Genomic DNA, 8,462 nt, shown 5'->3' on the forward strand with positions numbered 1-8,462 from the left:
AACCTATCAAAAACTTATGAACGACACTTTCCGCGGGCAAATCAGCAAAAGTGTCGAAATCTACATGGACGACCTAGTCGTCATGAGCATGGAAGAGGATACCATGCTCACTGATATCGAAAGAACATTCCAAACTCTACGAAGCGTCAATATGAAGCTCAATCCAGGGAAATGCTTGTTTGGAATGGAAGAAGGCAAATTCCTTGGATTCATCGTAACCAAAGATGGATTCAAGGTAAACCCGGAAAAAGTTCAGGCGATCGAGCACATGCCATCGCCTTCAACAATGAAAGAGATGCAACGACTAGCCGGCAGGCTAGCCGCACTAAACAGATTATTAGCCAACCATGCAGCTAAGTCTTATCCTTTCATCAAAACCCTGCGGCACTGTTTAAAGAAAGAACAATTCCAATGGACCGCAGAGGATGAAAATGCTTTCCGGGAAATGAAAGAGTGTTTGATACAACTCCCAACTCTAACCGCACCACGCAAAGGTGAACCACTTATATTATACCTATCCGCCGCAGACAATGCGATGGGTGCGGTACTAATAGTGGAGCGGGAGGGAGTTCAAACACCAATCTACTCCATCAGCAAGATGCTCAACGACCCAGAAACAAGATATTCAATAATAGAAAAGTTGGTACTAGCACTAGTACACGCATCAAGACGGTTGCGACGCTACTTCGCAAATCACGTCATCACGGTTTTAACCAACTACAGGATCGGCCCGATCCTATCCAAACCTGACATCTCTGGGAGGTTCGCAAAATGGGCAATCGAGCTGGGCGCACTCACGCTAAACTACAAGCCGCGCCCCGCAATCAAGGGCCAGGTCCTGGCAGATTTCGTTGCCGAGGTACCGGCAAATCGCATCCAAGAATGCGAGGAAGAACAAAACCCCGCACCACCACCACCTTCTTCAGAAATATGGGTACTTTTTACCGATGGTGCGTCCAACGAAGAAGGTGCGGGCGTAGGTCTGCGACTCGTCAGCCCCGACGACCAAGAGCTTACCTATGCAATCCGCCTTGATTTCAAAAGCACAAATAACGAGGCAGAATATGAGGCTCTATTGGCAGGGCTACGTCTAGCAGTCAAGCTCGATGTACAACATCTGGAAGCACATGTCGACTCCTTGTTAGTTGCAGGGCAGGTGAGCGGTGACTATACCGCAAAAGGGGTATCATGATCCTCTACCTCGAGCAAGCCTTGCAACTAAAATCAAAATTCACTTCCTTCAATATCCGTCATATCAACAGAAGTGAAAACAAATTCGCGGATGCACTGTCAAAACTCGCGTCCACCAGCTTGCAGCACTTGGCAAAGGAGATACGCATTGAAATTCTGCAGAATCCATCGGTACCCCTGCGCCAAGTCAATGTCATCCAGTACGGCACAACATCCTGGATGACACCAATCATTGCATACTTGCAATCAGGTGTGACTCCCGAAAGCAAGTCAGAGGCACGTAAGTTGCAATACAAAGCGTGCCATTATCAAATGGGAGACGGTATCCTATACCGTAAATCATACCTGGGCCCACTCCTATGCTGCGTCGACCCCCCAAGATGCCACATACCTCATCAGAGAGATACACGAGGGAATGTGTGGCATACAAGCAGGGCCACGCATGGTAGTGGCTAAAATCATGAATGCTGGGTATTACTGGCCTGGCATGCACCTGGATGCCGTCAAAGAATTGTGCAAGTATGTTAATTGTCAGCGTCATGCCCCCAAGACCTTACGCCCCAAGAACAACTTGATCCCGCTCACCACCGCATGGCCCTTTCAAAAATGGGCAATTGACGTGGTCGGACCATTCCCAGACGCACCAGGTGCGGTCAAATTTATCATAGTAGTTGTCGATTATTTCACAAAATGGGTAGAGGCAAAACCACTTGCCTCAACCACTGCTATGATAACGAGGAAATTCATTTGGGAACACATCATCTGCCGTTTCGGTCTACCAATGTGCATCGTTACCGATAATGGCACCAACTTTGCTGCTGATGAATTTCAAAAATGGCTAGAAGAACTACATATTGAACACATATTCTCCTCCGTGGCACACCCGCAATGGAATGGCCAAGTTGAGAGTATCAATAAAAGTTTAGTCGAAGGCATCAAAGCAAGGTTGGGAACAGCCAAGTGTGGCTGGCTCGATGAACTCCCAAGCATCTTATGGGCTCACCAAACAAGCCCAAAAACAAGCAACGGGGAGACACCCTTTAGCCTGGTCTATGGCTCAGAAGCGGTAATCCCCGCGGAAGTAGGTCTTCCTTCACCTCGAATGTTGGCTATCAACAAAATAGCCAACAATGAAGCACGCAGACTTGAATTGGACCTCCTAGAAGAAAGGCGCGAAAACGCTGCCATCAACGAGGCCAAGTACAAAACCAAGCTTGAAAAATACTACAATTCACGCGTGCGGGTTTGTACATTTAACCCGGGAGACTACGTCCTTCGCGATAATGAAGCATCTAACGCTGAACGCCCAGGAAAACTTGCCCCCAAGTGGGAAGGACCCTACCTCATCAAAGAGGTATTGGGCAAAGGCGCATAAACTACAAACGTTAGAAGGCGAAACTATCGCACGCACATGGAATGCACAACAGCTTAGACGCTACTACATGTAAGCCATGTTCTTTACATTTCCATGTAACCTATCGGGCCGCAGGCCATTTGCAAATAAATAAACGAACGATTTAATTCAATATTGTTTGTTACTACTATTACAAATGCGTGTTTCCACTTTGCGGTATCCGCAAAAACAGATTGGCAAAATCTTCATTCGCGTTACCCACACAAAGTGCTAACCACACACAAATATTGTAATAGGCCAGCAAAGGCAAAACATTAAGTGTATCCGGCCGGATACACATACGGGTTTTTACAAAACTTACACAATTCCTAAACCCTAACAGGGCAAACAACGGAATTGACTAATACTCATACGACAAAGGTATAGAGTATACTCAACCCCGTTTACAACGGGTAGAGTTCTGCATACACACGTTCAAACATGCAAGAAGTAAAAACACTTGTATAGATTGAGCAAGAACAGTTAAACTTTATATTCAAAAAACTCATGAACCCAAGTGGTGCACAACGGATTTACATGAAGTTCTAACATGTACAAAGAGGAAAACAAAAAGGGGCACGCAGGCCAACCTAGTCCTATTTTGTACCACTGGTACCCACGCCATCTTGGCCGTCACCAGCAGTATTTTCCTCTTCCAACTCTTTCGCATCAGCATATAACATCTGCAAGCGGTCTACATAGTCTACCGCCTCTAAGCATTCATCAAGCTTCTCAACAGCAGAGATAGACATGTCATAAAACGATGCACAAGCCGCCTCGAGAAGCGCTTCGGTGTCCACATCACGAAACCCGGACCGTTCATTAGTGTAGCCGCCTTTAGACAAGATGTTTATATGGCCGATGCAGCGGTTATAACCAGCTTTAAAACCAGCATCCCGGGCACGCTGCTTAATCAAGTCTATACCAGTTGCAGTCTCAGGCGCATCCAGGATAACTTTAACAATCTGCAACAAAAAAGCAATAAGATTATCACGTGCTAACCCAAATAAATACAAAGGCACCAGATACTTACATGTGCAATACCGTGACACCGCATCCACTCACGGTCGGCCTCAAGCTGGTTAAACGAAGAGGTAAGCCCATCTCTAGCCTCGACAGCCTCGTTAGCCCGCTTTTCAGCTACAGTCACGCGGGCAGTAATCTCCGCAAGCTGGGCCTCGCGAGTCTGCACCTCAGCCTTTCGAAAGCAAGAAACACAGTATGTACAAAATCACTAAACATACTCAGAAAGTAAAAGGAAAGTTCAACTGAAAAGGTAACTCATACCTGAAGGCTCCCAACAATCTGATTCAAGTGGCCGCGATCAGCATTCGCTTCTTCAAGAGCCTTAGAAGCGCAGCTCTCCCTCTCCTTAGCCTCTTCAAGAGCCTTTGCAGCACGGGCCCCCGCCTCTTTGGCCTCTTCAAGCGCCCTTGCTAACCGGGCCTCTGCCTCCACGGCCTTTACAGCAATCACTTCGGCCGCAGCCTTCTCCTTGCCCAAAGCAGCATTCGCTGCCTTGGCATTCGTCAACTGCTGACGAACACGAAATAATGTTTCATTCTGTTTGGCCCAAGATACTTTCCAGCTCTTGCGCTCATCAGAAAGTTTTTCGTTCCAACTCTTGCGTTCATCAGAAAGTAACTTAGCAAGAGTACGAACCTGTTTAAGCTCAGCAGTCGCAGCCCTATCCTTTTCAAGCTGCTCTGCACCCGCACGAGCAGCCTTCACCAACTCATCCGCCTCGGCCCTCAAGCACGCAGCTTCCTCCTCCCTACGGCCCAACACCTTGTAGTCTTCCAGAATGGCATTCGCCACTATGGAACTTCCCACAGGCATGGTGGAAAGTTGGTTGATGCGCAGTTCACGGGGTGTGGAACGGGCATGATCAGCTTCAAATGGGGTGCCCAGGCCACCCAGAATCTCCTTACAAGCAGAAGGATCATTCGAAATATCATCCCCCTGCATAACAGTCTAGGGGGGTCGGTGATAGCTCGTACTCCGATCCTGTGTATAGGTGCGGTAATAATACTCCAGTTCAGACTCCCCAGGCTGAATCGGAGGCCCATCATAACCCGCACCACCAGAAGCAAAACATGAAACCTTCTCAGCAGCAGGAGAATTCTGCGGCTCAGCTCTAGATTTTTGTTTCCCAGCATCAGAAAACCTCAAATCCAAATCATCAGCATCATTTGGAGAGATCAGGTTGTTAGAGAAATCAACGGTATAAAAAATCTGGGCCGCAACATTCTCCACAGTCTTCTCCGCCTGCACGGTCGGATCAGACACCACCTTGACAAAAGGTGCCGCAGATTCCTTCGTAAACCCCGCATCCGCAGCCGTGGTACGCAGGGGAGACGAAGGAGCGTTAAAGATAGAAAAATCTTTATCTTGCGGTTCTGCAAAACAAAGAAAGCAATAACTATCAGAAAACAAGTTGTGCATACAAAACACTTGCAAAAGTTATACACTTACCAGCAGTGACCGCAGGCTTCTTTTGCGTCGGACCAGTGGACCTTTTGGCCTGTAGCCTCCGACGTTTCACCTCACCAGCACCAGCAACTTTCGGCTCGGGTTTCCTCTTCTCACCAGCAAGTGTGGAACCCGCAGCAGTCCCACCTGCAGCCGCACCACCACCTGGAACACCCAAACCCTCAAGGGTGTCAGATACTACCACGTAATCGGTATATCTGCAGTAACAAGAACGAGAGATAACTGCGGCTTGTGGCACCAAAGGAGGGGCAACAGAACCCTCAGGTTTTCCCTTGCCGTGACCCTGCGCGGGTTTCTTGGCTTGCTTCCTCTCCACATGTTTCTTAGGGCCAGTTTTCACTTCAAACTTCCCTAAGTCCCCAAGATTACCTACGTTCGACAAAATCAAACAAGCAAATCAAGGGGTGAACTTTAAGAAAGAAGGAAAATCTTAGAAGATACCTTGGCCTTCTGGCATCGGGGCGTTCAACACATTACGTGGGGGAACGTGGAAATTGCCAACAATCTCCAAATTAAAACCTTCCCGTTCCCCACACGGAACCAACTCAACCTTGCCCTTGAAATCTGACTCAAACATCCTCCACAGGCCGACCGCATTCTCTGAAAAAACACATGCAGATTAATAAAAGCATAAAGAAGCAAGGAAAACACACAAGAATAACAGGCTTACCACCACTCTTTTCCCGCAAAACGGGCCTTGCTTTCCTATCCGGCCTGGTAAGCATCATTCGCAACACCCACAACTGATTGTTGTCCAATTTCTTAAGTTCAATAGGCCGCAGCCTAGAGAACCAATCTACAGTCTTCGCGGTGGGGAAAGCAATATCTTCCGCGGTAACGCCCACATTCACGTTCCTAAAGGTAATGTTGGCATACACCGCACAGGCTTTAACGTAAAAAAATATCTTTTTCCACTTGGTAAGACCCTTCGGAGGGGTCATCAGCTTGGGGCTCCCATACCTCTGGTTGAAAGAGAAAAAGCCGGTGTTTACCGTCAACTGGTAGAACCGCCGGAAATTCTCAACGGTAACATCCAATCCAAGTGCACGGAAAGTGTACTCGAAGTTCCTGATTCGGAACATCCCAAATGGACTCAGTTGGGAAATATGAAGATCATAGTGCTCTAACACCTCGGTAACAAACACCGTCACCGGCAATCGGAGGTTGCCATAGTTAAAAACCTCAGCCCACAGAGTGATATATCCTGCCGGAGCATCGGCACCGGTGTCACCCTCTTGTGGGTAGGTGGCAGCCCACTCATCCGCCATTTGTATGCTGGTCATCAGGGTATTAAACTGACCCTTTGACCACTTCACTGGTAGACCACCACCGGTTGCACCACCATCATCATCTTCATCTTCATCAGCCCTCGCCAGCGGCTGCTGTACAGGGTTTTCACCCTCCACATTGTGTGGATTTGATGGTTCAGCCATAAGAGATGTAAAATAAAAGAAACTGAGTACTAAAACTCAACACAATCTCACCGGAATTTCAGAAAACCTTATCAGAGAAGACGGAGGAATCTTTTTTCTCTCACCGGAAATTTTGAAATTTTGAACAAAGTGAGGGGAAACCACGAACGGTTTCCCCTTATATACTCATCGCAATAAATGCGATATGGAAACCGAATCATCACGTCCAAAAAGAACGAATTATGCGGTGCAACGTGTTCAGCGACGGTTCCGCTGAAGGTTACCACGCGCGCGTGGCCGCACACGCGCCTGACATAGGAGACGTTTACACTCCTGCTATAGTGCATTTATGACCTCGGGCAATGCAAATGTCCTTTCATTTCAGCACATGCCAGGAAATCCCACCAACTCACACGTGCGCTCAGCCACGTATGCAACAAAAAGCGACAACGTTATCCAAACACAAGCGGCATGCGGTTTCTCTAGTATACCGCACCATAACCCATACCACATGTCGTTTTTTTACATACCCCTCAAAATAGCTAAAAATTATATCCTTCCATGGTTAAGGGGGTATAAACATATCCGCACATACCCACGAGCACACGTGGAATATGCGGAGATGACACACACGAGCCCGTACAGGTGTGTCAGATGCTCAGAACCAGCGTTGTTCTTTGGACTGAACCGCATCTCAGGAACAGGTAAACCGCATTGCCTTCATTCTCTTCAAGCTTCAAATCCCTCCTGTCCGGTTCACAACCACAGAGGGTGCGTAAACGGCTTCTTCAACGAAAAGAAGGAGGGGAATGTACGCGAACGCACATCAGCAACCCTGACTCCTGATCCTTCAAGAGCCACATCCGAGCAACACACTCGTACCAAGCGAGTATGGGGTTACAAAACCGCAGACACTCATGAGTCGCTGCGGACACACCCATAGCTCCGCAAATGGTTGCTACGGAAGAGCCACAGCTAGGTCATCACACAGATGAACGAAACTACTTCAAGGAAAGCTCCTCGGCATTGGAGCGTGAAGGTAAGTGGCTAAAGAACAGATGCAAACGAGATTCCCACTCACCTAAAGAGGTCTCGTCGAACAACAAGCGGCCGAACAGCGGTAACAAGTCTGCTTATGACTTTGCTGACCTACTTGTAAGACGGATAGAATAAACAATGGTGGGCATGACCATGCCTATGTCCATGTTTATTTGACCATTATCCATATTCAAATTGTTCGACCAAACACGGCCAACAATGACGCAAGTATCCAACATTGTTCAGCCAAACGTGGCCAACAATGCCAAGCAACGAGGTAACCGCAAAGGACATGCGGTTACTTGAGAGCTAATTAGAAGAACATGAACACCCCACAAAAGGGATCATGATTACATGTCCAATTACTGCTGAAGACCACTCTCTTCTTAATTCACCACCTCAAAGGTTGGTTCGAAGTTTGTGCACATCTTCAACCACCATCTCAGAGGTTGGTTCGAAGTTTGTGGACACCTCCAGCAAGATCTCAAAAGGATGGTTCGACACACCAACAGGTGGCACCCAACCCTGATGAGGTCAGACGCACGTAGCCCATGCTACCATATCCAAACCCGAGGCTGAGAATTTCGCATCAGACGAAACTTTCTCACCGGTACGGAAGAGGCGTCAGATGACTCTTCCGGATCTCCAGCTTGATTTACGAAGAGCAAAGACCATATACATGGCCTAGAATCTTCTCCAGACTCCAAACTACCTTCTAGACAACATAGTCCAGTACTCCTCCCACATGCAACTTGCATATGGTAGCAACACTAGACTGGGGGGACTTGAAGGGGTATGGTCCCAGATCTCGCGTCAGCACGACCGCGAGTGACCATTACCCTTATCAAAACCCCCACTAGCTAATAACTTACCTGTGTCCGTGCGGGAATGCGCGAACACAGTGGTTGAATCCAATCTGCCCAATGATGGAGGAG

This window comes from Helianthus annuus, chromosome 14, assembly GCF_002127325.2.
Source record: "Helianthus annuus cultivar XRQ/B chromosome 14, HanXRQr2.0-SUNRISE, whole genome shotgun sequence".
Lineage (NCBI taxonomy): Eukaryota > Viridiplantae > Streptophyta > Magnoliopsida > Asterales > Asteraceae > Helianthus > Helianthus annuus.